The sequence below is a fragment of the Lupinus angustifolius genome, chromosome LG20 (genome assembly GCF_001865875.1).
Source record: "Lupinus angustifolius cultivar Tanjil chromosome LG20, LupAngTanjil_v1.0, whole genome shotgun sequence".
In the NCBI taxonomy this organism is placed as follows: domain Eukaryota; kingdom Viridiplantae; phylum Streptophyta; class Magnoliopsida; order Fabales; family Fabaceae; genus Lupinus; species Lupinus angustifolius.
Genome location: NC_032028.1, coordinates 15821607 through 15833614, shown reverse-complemented (window position 1 = coordinate 15833614; position 12008 = coordinate 15821607). Strand labels below are relative to the sequence as shown.

General features: G+C 35.3%; 1 pseudogene; it reads left to right on the top strand.

The window, feature by feature from the left end:
- The window catches only part of LOC109335505, an 18415-nt pseudogene that overhangs the window by 727 nt on the left and 5680 nt on the right, over positions 1–12008 (top strand).

Genomic DNA, 12008 nt, shown 5'->3' with positions numbered 1-12008 from the left:
TTGTATTGATGAGTTTCTGCATATTTATGTTGATCCAAATGTGGTAGAATCATATTGCACTAACCCAATTGTTGCAGATATCATACAGCAATCTGATTTACTTGTCCATGTACAAGCTGCATAATCTATATCTGCTACTTTGGTTCCATCTGTTTTGCAGACACCTATATTGGAGCTTAAAGCTTTGCCTGAAAACCTCAAGTATGCTTACTTAGAGGATGATGAGAAGCTTCCTGTTATTGTTTCCACCTCCCTTGATGCTGATCAAGAGAAGAAGTTGTTGCAGGTGCTGAAGAAGCATAAGAAGGCAATTGGTTGGACCTTAGCTGATATTCCTGGTATTAGCCCATCTATGTGCATGCATAGGATACTCTTGGAAGATGGAGCTAAACCAGTGAGACAACCACAAAGGAGACTCAATCCAGTCATCCTTGAGGTTGTGAAGAAAGAGGTCACAAAGTTTTACAAGCTAGGATTATATATCACATTTCTGATAGTCATTGGATGAGCCCAGTTCAGGTGGTTCCAAAGAAGACAGAAATTACAGTGGTGAGAAATGAGAGAGATGAGTTGATTCCTACGAGAGTGCAGAACAGTTGGAGAGTCTGCATTGATTATAGGAGGCTCAAACAAGCAACAAAAAATGATCACTTTCCTTTGCCATTTATTGATCAGATGCTTGAGCGCTTATCAGGTAAATCTCATGACTGTTTTCTTGGTGGTTTTTATGGGTACTTCCAGATCCATATTGCTCCTGAGGATTAGGAGAAGACCATGTTCACCTACCCCTTTAGCACTTTTGCTTATAGGAGGATGCCTTTTGGCCTATGCAACGCCCCTGGTACATTCCAGCGGTGTATGGTGAGCATTTTCAGTGACTTTTTAGAGAATTGCATAGAGGTGTTTATGGATCTTCATTTGATGCATGTTTGGATAGTCTGGATAAAGTTCTTCATAAATGCATCGAAACTAACCTTGTTCTAAATTACGAAAAATGTCATTTCATGGTAGAGCAAGGCATAGTTTTGGGGCATGTGATCTCAAATAGGGGAATCGAGGTAGACCCTGTCAAGATAGATGTTATTTCACAATTGCCTTACCCCTCTTGCGTGCGAGATGCGAGAGGTTTGTTCTTTTCTTGGTCATGCTGGTTTCTATCACAGGTTCATTAAAGATTTTAGCAAGAAGGCTCTTCCACTATCCAACCTGTTGCAAAAGGAGGTGGTCTTTGATTTTGATGAGAGATGTATGGAGGCATTTAATTGCCTCAAGACAACCTTGACCACCACTCCTATTATCCAGACACCTGATTGGACAGTACCTTTTGAGTTGATGTGTGATGCTTCTAATTATGCTTTGGGGGCTGTCCTTACTCAAAAAGTGGACAAACTGCATAGGATAATTTATTATGCTTCCAGGACTTTAGATGCTACACAAGCAAATTACACCACAACTGAAAAAGAGCTTTTAGCTATTGTATTTGCTCTGGATAAGTTTAGGTCTTATTTGCTTGGTTCTAGAATTGTTGTTTTCACTGACCATGCAACTTTGAAGTTCTTATTGAAGAAAGCTGATTCTAAACCAAGGTTGATTAGATGGATGCTCTTGATCCAAGAGTTTGATTTGGAGATCCGTGACAGGAGTGGAGCACAAAATTTGGTGGCTGACCACTTGAGAAGGGTTGAGGGAGTTGTTGATATGATGTCTATCAGAGATGATTTTCCCGATGAACAACTTTTGAATATTTCTGTTTCTTTTCCCACCCCTTGGTTTGCCAATATTGTAAATTATTTGGTTGCATATGTTTTTCCTACACTTACATCTAGAGCTCAAAATGATAAACTTAAGAGTGATGCTAAATATTATGTTTGGGATGATCCCTATTTGTGGAGATTATGTACTGACCAGGTTACTAGAAGATGTATTCTAGATCATGAGATTGAGTTAGTCCTTCAGTTTTGTCATTCTTCTGTAGTGAGTGGCCATCTTGGTACCCAAAGGACAACACGAAAGGTGCTTGACTCTGGATTTTATTGGCCCACCATCTTCAAAGATGCATGGAGGATTTGTAGCACTTGTGAGCAGTGTCAGAGAGACGATGTTGGTACTCTTTCTGGAGACAAGAGATGCCTCAACAACCTATGTTGTTTTGCGAGGTGTTTGATGTATGGGGTATTGATTTCATGGGTCCATTTCCTATTTCTTTTGGCTTTTACTATAGTCTACTTTCTGTTGACTATGTTTCTAAATGGGTGGATGCTCAGGCCACTAGGACTAATGATGCTCGGGTTTTTATGGATTTTGTTAGGTCTCACATTTTTTGCAGGTTTGGCATACCCAGAGCCATTGTTAGTTACCAAGGCACCCACTTTTGCAATAGATCCAAGCCAGCTATGCTCAAGAAATATGGGGTTGTTCATAGAGTTTCCACACCTTATCACCCCCAATGTAATGTGCAAGTTGAGATTTCAAACAGAGACATAAAGAGGATTTTGGAGAAGATGGTGCAGCCTAACAGAAAGAATTGGAGAAATAGACTTGAGGATGCTCTTTGGGCACATAGGACTGCTTACAAGGCACCCATAAGGATGTCTCCTTATCGGGTTGTCTTTGGTAAAGCATGTCATCTTCCTGTAGAGATAGAGCATCGTGCATATTGGGTTGTGAAAACTTGTAACTTGGCTCTTGATCAAGCTGGTGAAGAAAGAAAGCTCCAATTGAATGAGCTCGATGAGATCCGGTTAGAATCCTATGAGAACTCTAAGTTCTACAAAGAGAAGACCAAAAGATTCCATGATAACTTGATTTCTAGAAAGGAATTTTTGGTTGGTCAAAAAGTATTGTTGTACAACTCTAGGCTTGGACTCATGAGTGGTAAGCTTCGTTCTAGGTGGATTGGTCCTTTTGTTGTTACTAATGTGTTTTCTTATGGTGCTGTAGAAATCAAAAGTGAATCCACAGATAAGAGGTTCAAGGTTAATGGGCATCGCCTCAAGCCTTTCCTCACAAATTCTTCCTTAGTGAATGAACTTGTGGAGGAGGACTCATTGGTTGAACCCACTTTCCTCCCTCCATGAATCAGGGAGTTTTACTTTCTCTTATCTACTTTTTATTGCACTTGTCAAATTCCATTGATTGATATGTATGTCTGGATTTTCTGATTGTGCTACATTGGGACAATGTGTAGTTTAATTGTAGGGGAAGACTATTGTAGGTTGTAGTTTTTGTTGATGCATGCTTTTCTTTGACTTTTAGGTTTTGCTTATGTTTGGGCATTTTCTCTCATACTTTCATTCACTTAAGTCTTGATATCATGTGGTGTGAATCCATGCAATTCTGTATGTCAAGTTGCTTTTGAGAATTAAGAGGTTGAAACAATTGTGATAGACTTGTCCCTTGTGAGAATTTGAGCCTTAATTGTGGATGGATTGTTGTATGTCATCTAACATTCTTTCATGCGTGATTGCACTCTTGATTACTTGCACTCTAGAACTTGACTTGTTTCTTGTTGATACTTGATATTCACATGCACATATTGAAGTGACCTATGCATTTCTTTTGAATAAGCCACTTAGCCATATAAGCCTAACTTGAACGAATTTATCCTTTACACTTTGAGACTTTTACCTCTACCATTGTTATTTATCTCATTACAAGCTTATAAGTGAAAAACCATGATTGTCCTAACCTTAGGGAATTTTGGAGCTTTGGAATTGTTTTGGGAATAGGTATTAAGTAAGAAAGGGTGCATTGTTCTTCAAATCTTGTGGATTCTTGGTTATGTCTTAATGGTGGTTAATACAATTGTATACATAAGTGATCATAAAAAAAAACAAAAAAAAAAAAACAAAAAACAACAAAAAGAGAAACAAAAGTGAATAAAAGGTTGAGTAAGGCAAAGAAGATTGGAATTATAGATTTGGGTTGATTTTTGCTTACTTTTTACTTATTCCCCATTGCTCCTATATTCCATTTGGTTTTACCTACATATCATTTATCCTACCTTGTCCTTGGCCCCATTAAAACCTTCAAAAGTCTTTTTGATCTTTATGTGTGTGTGCTTATAATGTTGATGTTAGAGGCTTGTCAAGCCTATGGTTGTGTTTGTTTTCATGAAGTGCTTTGAGTGTAAACACTTGCAACCTAAGACACATGAGTGTAAACACTTTAGAGAGTATATCTTGTGAGATTCTATCATTGTTGTGACTCGCCTCTTGGTTTGATTGGTTTCGAGACATACTTGAATTCATTGGATGATATTCATGGATATCTTGATTTTATTCTTTTACTCTTGTATGTTTCAATTTGCCCATTTCATTGCATTTCCTAGATTTCATTGTGAAATATGTGATTTTCTTAGGTTTCTAGTTTTTGTGATCTTCTTGCATGACTCACTTTGATACATATCGGTTAGCATGACCTTATTTTTTGATTTTTCCCAGGAGTGCAAAAGGTTAAGTATGGGGGTATTTGATGAACAATATATTAAACACTATTCATAATATTAATTTAGCATGGTTGATGATTCTTGGTGCCTAATGGACTTTGTTTCACATGGTTTAGTGTTTTAGACTTTATTGGACTAATATTCCTAAAATGAGTTAATTTGAGATTATTTGGCCTGATTAAATCTATTATCATTTTCAGATCACATTTGGCACAAATCGCATTTTGGGCATTATGGAAGTCGAGGATATGTGTTGAAGTGAAGATTGTATTTTTAATTTAGGAGTTGTTTTTATTATAATTTAGCTTTGGGGCCATTGTATTTTACTCTTTGTAAAAAAGGGAACCTGAATTCCACTCTCACTCTCTACATTCACTCATTTTAGAATTCAGTTTTCTCCTCTTTTGCTCTGCTAGGGTTTCACATGTTCTTCATTTTCGGTTTTCATTCATCTTCTTCATTTTCGGTTTCTTTCTTCCACTCAATGGAAGGCTAAACTTGAAGACTAAATTCCTTTGGTAATGTATCACAACTCTTGAGGTTTTGTTATTAATACATTTTTGGTTTCTTTATTGTTGATTTCTTCTATGTTAGAAAATGGTTTATGAGTTTATCTTCGCTTAGTTGGTTTACTCTTTCTAGTGCATGAATGCTTAGTTTGTGTGAATTTGTTAATCATTTCATGCTTATACTGATTTCGCCTAGTTAGAGGTTTAGGTTCTGAAACTTTGAATTGATTATCACTTAGTTAATTGATTCTCAACAAATTCGGAAGTTAATGGTTGGAATCTGAAAATAATCTTTTGAAACCAAGGATTGAGTTGTGAACAAACGAACCAAAAGGATTTAGCCGTTTTATTACATTGCTTAACTACTATTTCTTAATTTGATTTATGTTCATACTATCCAAAAACAAAAACCCCATTGTGTGTGAGTGAGTATAAGGTGTTTGAAGCTTTGCTTGAAAGATAATCCTTGGGAAACGACCTAGGAGTCACTTCCTAGTACTGCAGTTTTTAATTGTTATATTATTTGTATCGGGTACGACCTCGATCAATGTTCAAGCATTAACAATGCAAACCACAATACAAACAACATAATAGATATTTGTCCGAAACCAGGAGAAATTAACATTACAACTAGAAAATCCTATCAACAGATAAAGTCTAAGACTCAGGCTCAGAACTGTCTTCATCAATGTCCATGCTACTCAACTTAGAAGAGAGACGATGAAGTTCAAACTGGATTTGTTGATTCTATGTATGAAAGGCGTCCATCTGATTAGTGATGTAGCCTCGAAGAGAGAATAACTCATCCATTATCATTGGATTGGTAGACATGGCAGCAGATGAGGAAGGTTGAGCATGAAACTCAGAAGGTTGAGGTTCAGAAGGATTAGCAGGGACAGGTTCTGGTTCAGGAACAGGAGGTCTATCTTTCTTATGCTTGTAGGTCCGGTCACAAAGATTATATGTGAAGCCCATTTTGTGGACTACATCCACATCAATATGGCTTTCACGAGGGTTAAGTGGGACCTTAGTTTCCCCAGTAGTAGAAACAGCGAAATGCTCAAGGATTTTTGTTATGAAGATTGCATATGGAAAAGGGCTTTGTGTTCCTCTTACAGACCACATTTTTCTCATTATTATTAGAGTCCAATTGATTTTCAGATTAAATTTCATAGCATACATCAATTGAAGTTCTATGTCACTTATTTGAGAGTGATTTGAAAATTTTGGTAAGATGATATAGCTCAAAAAATAATGTAGCAAACGGTGTTCTAGTTTGAGATGTCCAGGAGATAGGATATCTCTATTTTAACAGTTTCACCATATCCCTGTTGCTTAAGCGTTTCTATTTCCTCTTTGGTTATTCTACACAGAGAATAATTCAAATCTTTTCGATCATAATTTTCCCATTCGCATACAAGGCCGAAACCTGCAATGCTCCTCTGATAGGGTATGTTACATTACAATGAACTCATGGTTTTCAAATCCAAAGTAATGTCTTTTCCTTTTACATAGGAAGTCAGATGGTTTTTCCTAAAGTTCATGTTATAGTAAAATACTCTAATCAGTTCAAGATAAATTTCATTTGATTCACAACAGAAATCGAAAAAGGTTTTGTTGTCTCAAGAGATAAGGAAATTGAAAATCTTCAAACTCAAAATTCTCGAGATTACCGTATTTTGGAGTGAAGATAATGCGATCATGAAAGTGCTCCTCAAATATTTTGCGTTGCTCATCATTTTCTAGAAGCTGCGCTAATTCAAGAGGGTTGGACTCCAATGATGAAGTTCCTTGCTTCTTTTGAGTCGGATTGGTGTGTTGCTTCTTTGTTCTTGAAGAGGAAGCCATGGATTGAGGTTTTTGAGTTTTTAGGTTTTTGGGTTTTGGAGAATTTGGGGTTTTTTGATTTAGGCCACTAAACACGAAAATGATGGTTTAGAAGTTAAAATCTAATATGAATACACACAAAAATCACTCAAAACGGATAAAAAATGAAGTTTTTAGAGAGAGAGAATGGTGGCCACAAAGAGGGTTTAAAATGAGGAAGAAGATGAATTTGAAAAAAATTGAAAAATTAAAAAAAAACATATATAACTGCACAGAGTAATTGGTTACTCACTTTGAGTAACCGATTACTCAAATTAAATTTTTGAAATTTTTTCAAACAGCAACATAGAGTAATCAGTTACTCATTTTGAGTAATCGGTTACTGAAACATGCTGTTCAACCCGGTAATCGAATACTCTTCAGTGTAATCGATTATTGACCCCAGAAAAACTTATTTTTAGGCAAAATGAAACTACAAAAATGATTTTTAACCCAAAAATTGAAATTATTAAACATACTTAAACACATTTAAGTTCAAGTAGGCATGAAATAGATATAATGAAGCACACATATAATCATATATCAACATTTAAGTTAAATATGCTTCATCAAGAATGCCTAATTCTCGTCTAATTTTATAACAAGGTTCTTTTGCCATTGATTTAGTAAATATATTCGCTAGTTGGTTGTGAGTATCAACAAATTCTATAGACACATCCTTCTTTTGGACATGGTCCCTAAGGAAGTGATGCGTTATATCAATGTGTTTGGTTCTAGAATGCATAGGAAGATTCTTTGTGAGGTTTATAACACTAGTATTGCCACATTTTAAAGGAGTGCATCTCAAGTCTAAGCATAATCTCATAATTGTTGTTTAAGCCACAAAACTTGGGCACACCAACTACCTGTTGCTATATATTTAGCTTCAGCAATGCTTAGGGTAACCCATGCTTGTTTCTTGCAAGACCAAGAGACTAAAGCATTTCCCAAAATATGTCAAGTACCACTTGTACTTTTCCTATCAGATTTGCACCCAGCAAAATCTGAATTCGAATAACCCACCAAATCATATATACTTACTTTTGGATACCACAACCCAACGTTAGATGTACCTTTAAGATATTTCATGATTCTCTTAACATCAACTAAGTGTGATTCTTTTGGTTTAGAATGATAGCGTGCACACAAACATACACTAAACATGATATCAGGTCTACTGGCAGTTAAATATAAAAGAGATCCAATCATACCTCAATACTTTGATATTTCAATGCATTTTCATGCTTCATCTGTATCAATGTAAGTACCGGATCCCATAGGAGTAGCTATTGGCTTGCAGCCATCCATGTCAAATATTTTTAGCAAATCTCTGCAATACTTGGATTAACTTACGAAAATGTTATTATCAAGTTGTTTGATTTGTAGTCTAAGGAAGTAATTTAACTTCCCCATCATAGACATTTCAAACTCTCCTTCATCATTTTGCCAAAATCACTACACAAAACCTCATTAGTAGAACCAAAAATAATATCATCTACATAAATTTGAACAAGTAGAGTATGATGATTTATTCTTTTTATAAAGAGTGTAGTGTCGACCTTTCCTTTGCTGAAATCTTTTTCAAGTAGAAATTTAGTTAGACAATCATACCATCCACAAGGAGATTGCTTTAAGCTATAGAGAGCTTTCTTTAATTTGTAAACATAAGAAGGATGTTTGTAATCTTCAAAACCAGGAGGTTGTTCAACAAACACTTCTTCTTGAATGTAGCCATTGAGGAAAGCATTATTTACGTCCATTTGATATAACTGAAAATTCAAAGAGCATGCATAAGCAAGTAATAGCCTAATAGCTTCAAGTCTAGCAACCAGAGTGAAGGTTTCATCAAAGTCTATACCTTGTTCCTGATTGTATCCTTGGGCTACCAATCTAGCTTTATTTATAACAATAATATCATTTTCATCAGAGTTATTACGAAATACCCATCGAGTTCTAATAACAAGCCTGTTTTTCGGTCTAGGAACAAGTTCACAAACTTTATTTCTCTCAAACTGGTTTAATTCTTCTTGCATAGCAAGAATCCAGTGTTCATCCTCGATTGTTTCATCAATCTTGGAAGGCTCTATTTGAGAGACGAATTCCATGTTTAGACATGCTTTATCAAGTATTCGTCGGGTGGTGATACCCATATTTAATTCAATAATAATGTTGTCAATAGGATGGTATCGATGAGTTCTCTATTCTTTTGGTAACTCTGAATAAATATGCTCCTCTTGAGAGGGTAGATTATCATTCATTTTCAAATGCTCAGTATCAGTTGTAGGTTCAATAATAGAAATTTCATTTGAAGAAGAACTTGGCAATTCCTCCTCATCGGGAGTTAACCCATCCTTTATCTTAGGATTGGTTTCATCAAAAGCTACATGAATAGATTCTTTCATGGCTAGAGTTCTTTTATTAAAAATTCTATAAGCTTTACTCGTAAGAGAGTAGCCTAGGAAGATTCCTTCATCATCTTTTGCATCAAATATGCCTAAGTTATCCTTACGATTATTTAAAATAAATCATTTACAACCAAATACATGCAAAAGAGAAATGTTTGGTTTTCTATCTTTAAAGAGTTCATAGGGGGATTTCTTAAGAATTGGTCTTATAAGAACTCGGTTTGAAACATAACATGCAATACTTAGTGCATCAGCCTAGAAATATTTTGGGAGGTTTGTTTCATTCAACATTGTTCGAGGCAGTTCTTCTAAAGACCGATTCTTTCTCTCTACAAGAACATTTTGTTGTGGTGTTCTAGGAGCAGAAAAATTATGATCGATACCGAGATCATCACAAAATACTTCAAATGAAGTGTTTTGAAATTCTCCCCCATGATCACTTCTTATAGCAATGATTTTTAGTGATTTTTCATTTTGAACTCTTTTAGCATAAATGCTAAAGGCTTTGAATGTCTCATTCTTATGAACTAATAATAGAGTCCAAGTGTATCTCGAAAAATCATCTTCTATAACAAGAGCATAGTAGTTACCACCGTAACTTTTTGTCCTTGAGGGGCCAAATAAGTCCATGTGTAGTAACTGCTATGGTCTGTCGGAAGAAACTATATGCTTAGGTTTAAAAGAATTTTTTGTTTATTTACCCATTTAACATGCAGTACATAGTTTGTCTTCAACAAATTTCATTTTAGGTAACCAACAACTAAGTCTTTCTTAATCAGTTGATTCAAATGATCCATATGTATATGAGCAATTCTCCTATGCCAAAGCCATGCATCCTGATTATCATTTACAACTAAACATGTTATTAGTAAGAAAGATTTTATGTCAATCATATATATATATTATTTATTCTCTTTCCAATGAGTTTAGAGTTTTGAGAGTTCTTACTTTCAATGATGAACTTATCTGGGTAGAATGCCACGTGGAAGCCTTTGTCGCATAATTGACTTATGCTTAGAAGATTATGCTTAAGCCCTTCAACATATAATACACCTTCTATGGTTGTTGAGGGTGGCTTGCCAATTCTACAAACTCCAAGAATTTTTCCCTTGTTGTTATCACCATACATGACATAGCCTTTGTCCCTTTGAGCTAGGACAAAGAACTTGTTTCTATCGCCCGTCATGTGTTTTGAGCAGCCGCTATCCAAGTACCATAAGTTGTAGGTGGCTCTCAAATTTTCCTACAAAACAAATTAAAAATATTTTCTAGGTACCCAATGTGATTTAGGTCCTACGGGGTTAGCGCATTTTTCTATCCATTTATATTGGCCATATGACACACCATATTTTCTAATATGACAAGTGTTAGTTGTGTGACCAATTTTATCAAAGTAAGAACATGTGGGTAGATGCTTATGTGTCCAAGATGTTATTTTAAAAATAGGATTAGTATAGACACTTTCTTTATGAAACGTTATAGTGCTTCCCACGATTGTTTTTCCTAAGACGTTCCTATTTTTAGCCACACGACTATTTGCATAGCCAAGACCTCTACGGTCTGTTGAATGTCTTTGGACTTTTATGATCTTGTCTAAATTGTGACTGCTCTTGTTGAGTTTATTAAGTTCAAGACTTAATGTTGAAACTTTAGTTTCAAGAGCAATACATTTTTGACATGAGGAAAAGGTAGGTTTTTCAATATCTTTCTTCAGAACTTTGTTATGGCTTTCCAAAATAAAAATTTCATTTTTCTGTTTTAGGAAAAGTTTGGAAAGCTTAAAATATTCTTGATGTAAATCATTAAAAACATTTTGTAACTCATCATATGAAAAAGTATAATTTGGTTCAGAGTTACTAACCTCATAATCATCATTTGAATTGTATGAAGTCATCATAGAAATATGTGCTTGCTCCTTTATTATGAGTTCTGCATTTGAACCATCATCTTTATCTTCTGATATAACATTTGTTCTTCTACACTTCGTGTCCTTATTTCTTTTGAAAGTATGACGCTTTTGTAGGGCTAGACAAACACGTTTTAGATGATCTAGTTTTCTGCATATTGAGCATGTAGATTTTTGCTTTGATGTTGATGCTTCACTATTTGTTGTAGACCTTTATACTTCTTTGGCTCCATATATCATTTCTAAAGTGTCCCAAATTTCTTTCGATGTTTTGCAGCTTGACACTCTAAGGAATTATTTTTCTTCTAGAGCCGACACAAGAATGTTTTTGGCTTTTAGATCGTATTAAACTTTATTTTTATCTTCAGCAGTCCATGAACATTTTGGTTTTGGTTGTTTAACCCCATTAACAACATGTATGGTATGAATGGACCTTCTTCTATTGAGTCCCATATATCTAAGTCTTGAGATTCTATGAAGATTCTCATTCTAATTTTCTAGAGATCATAGCACTCTCCAACAAAGCTTGGAGGGCGGTTGATGTTGGAACATTCTCCTAGGAATGATCTTGAGGCCATCTTCAATATAGGATCAGAATTGAGAATAACTTAGTCAAAAAATAGCTCTGGTGCCAATTGTAAGACTGAGATTGCAACTTAGAGAGGGGGTGAATTAGTTGACTTAAAATAATGACCACTTTTTCTGCAAAAATCACGAGTTAAAGTGCAGTGAAAAATATATGCAGAAAATTAAAATCAAAGAGATAAGGGAGAAGAGAATACACAAAGATTTTTATACTGGTTCACCTTCTTGTCCATCGAAGGCTATGTCCAGTACCCTTGCAACACAAGAGATTTTTCCACTAAAGATTATGA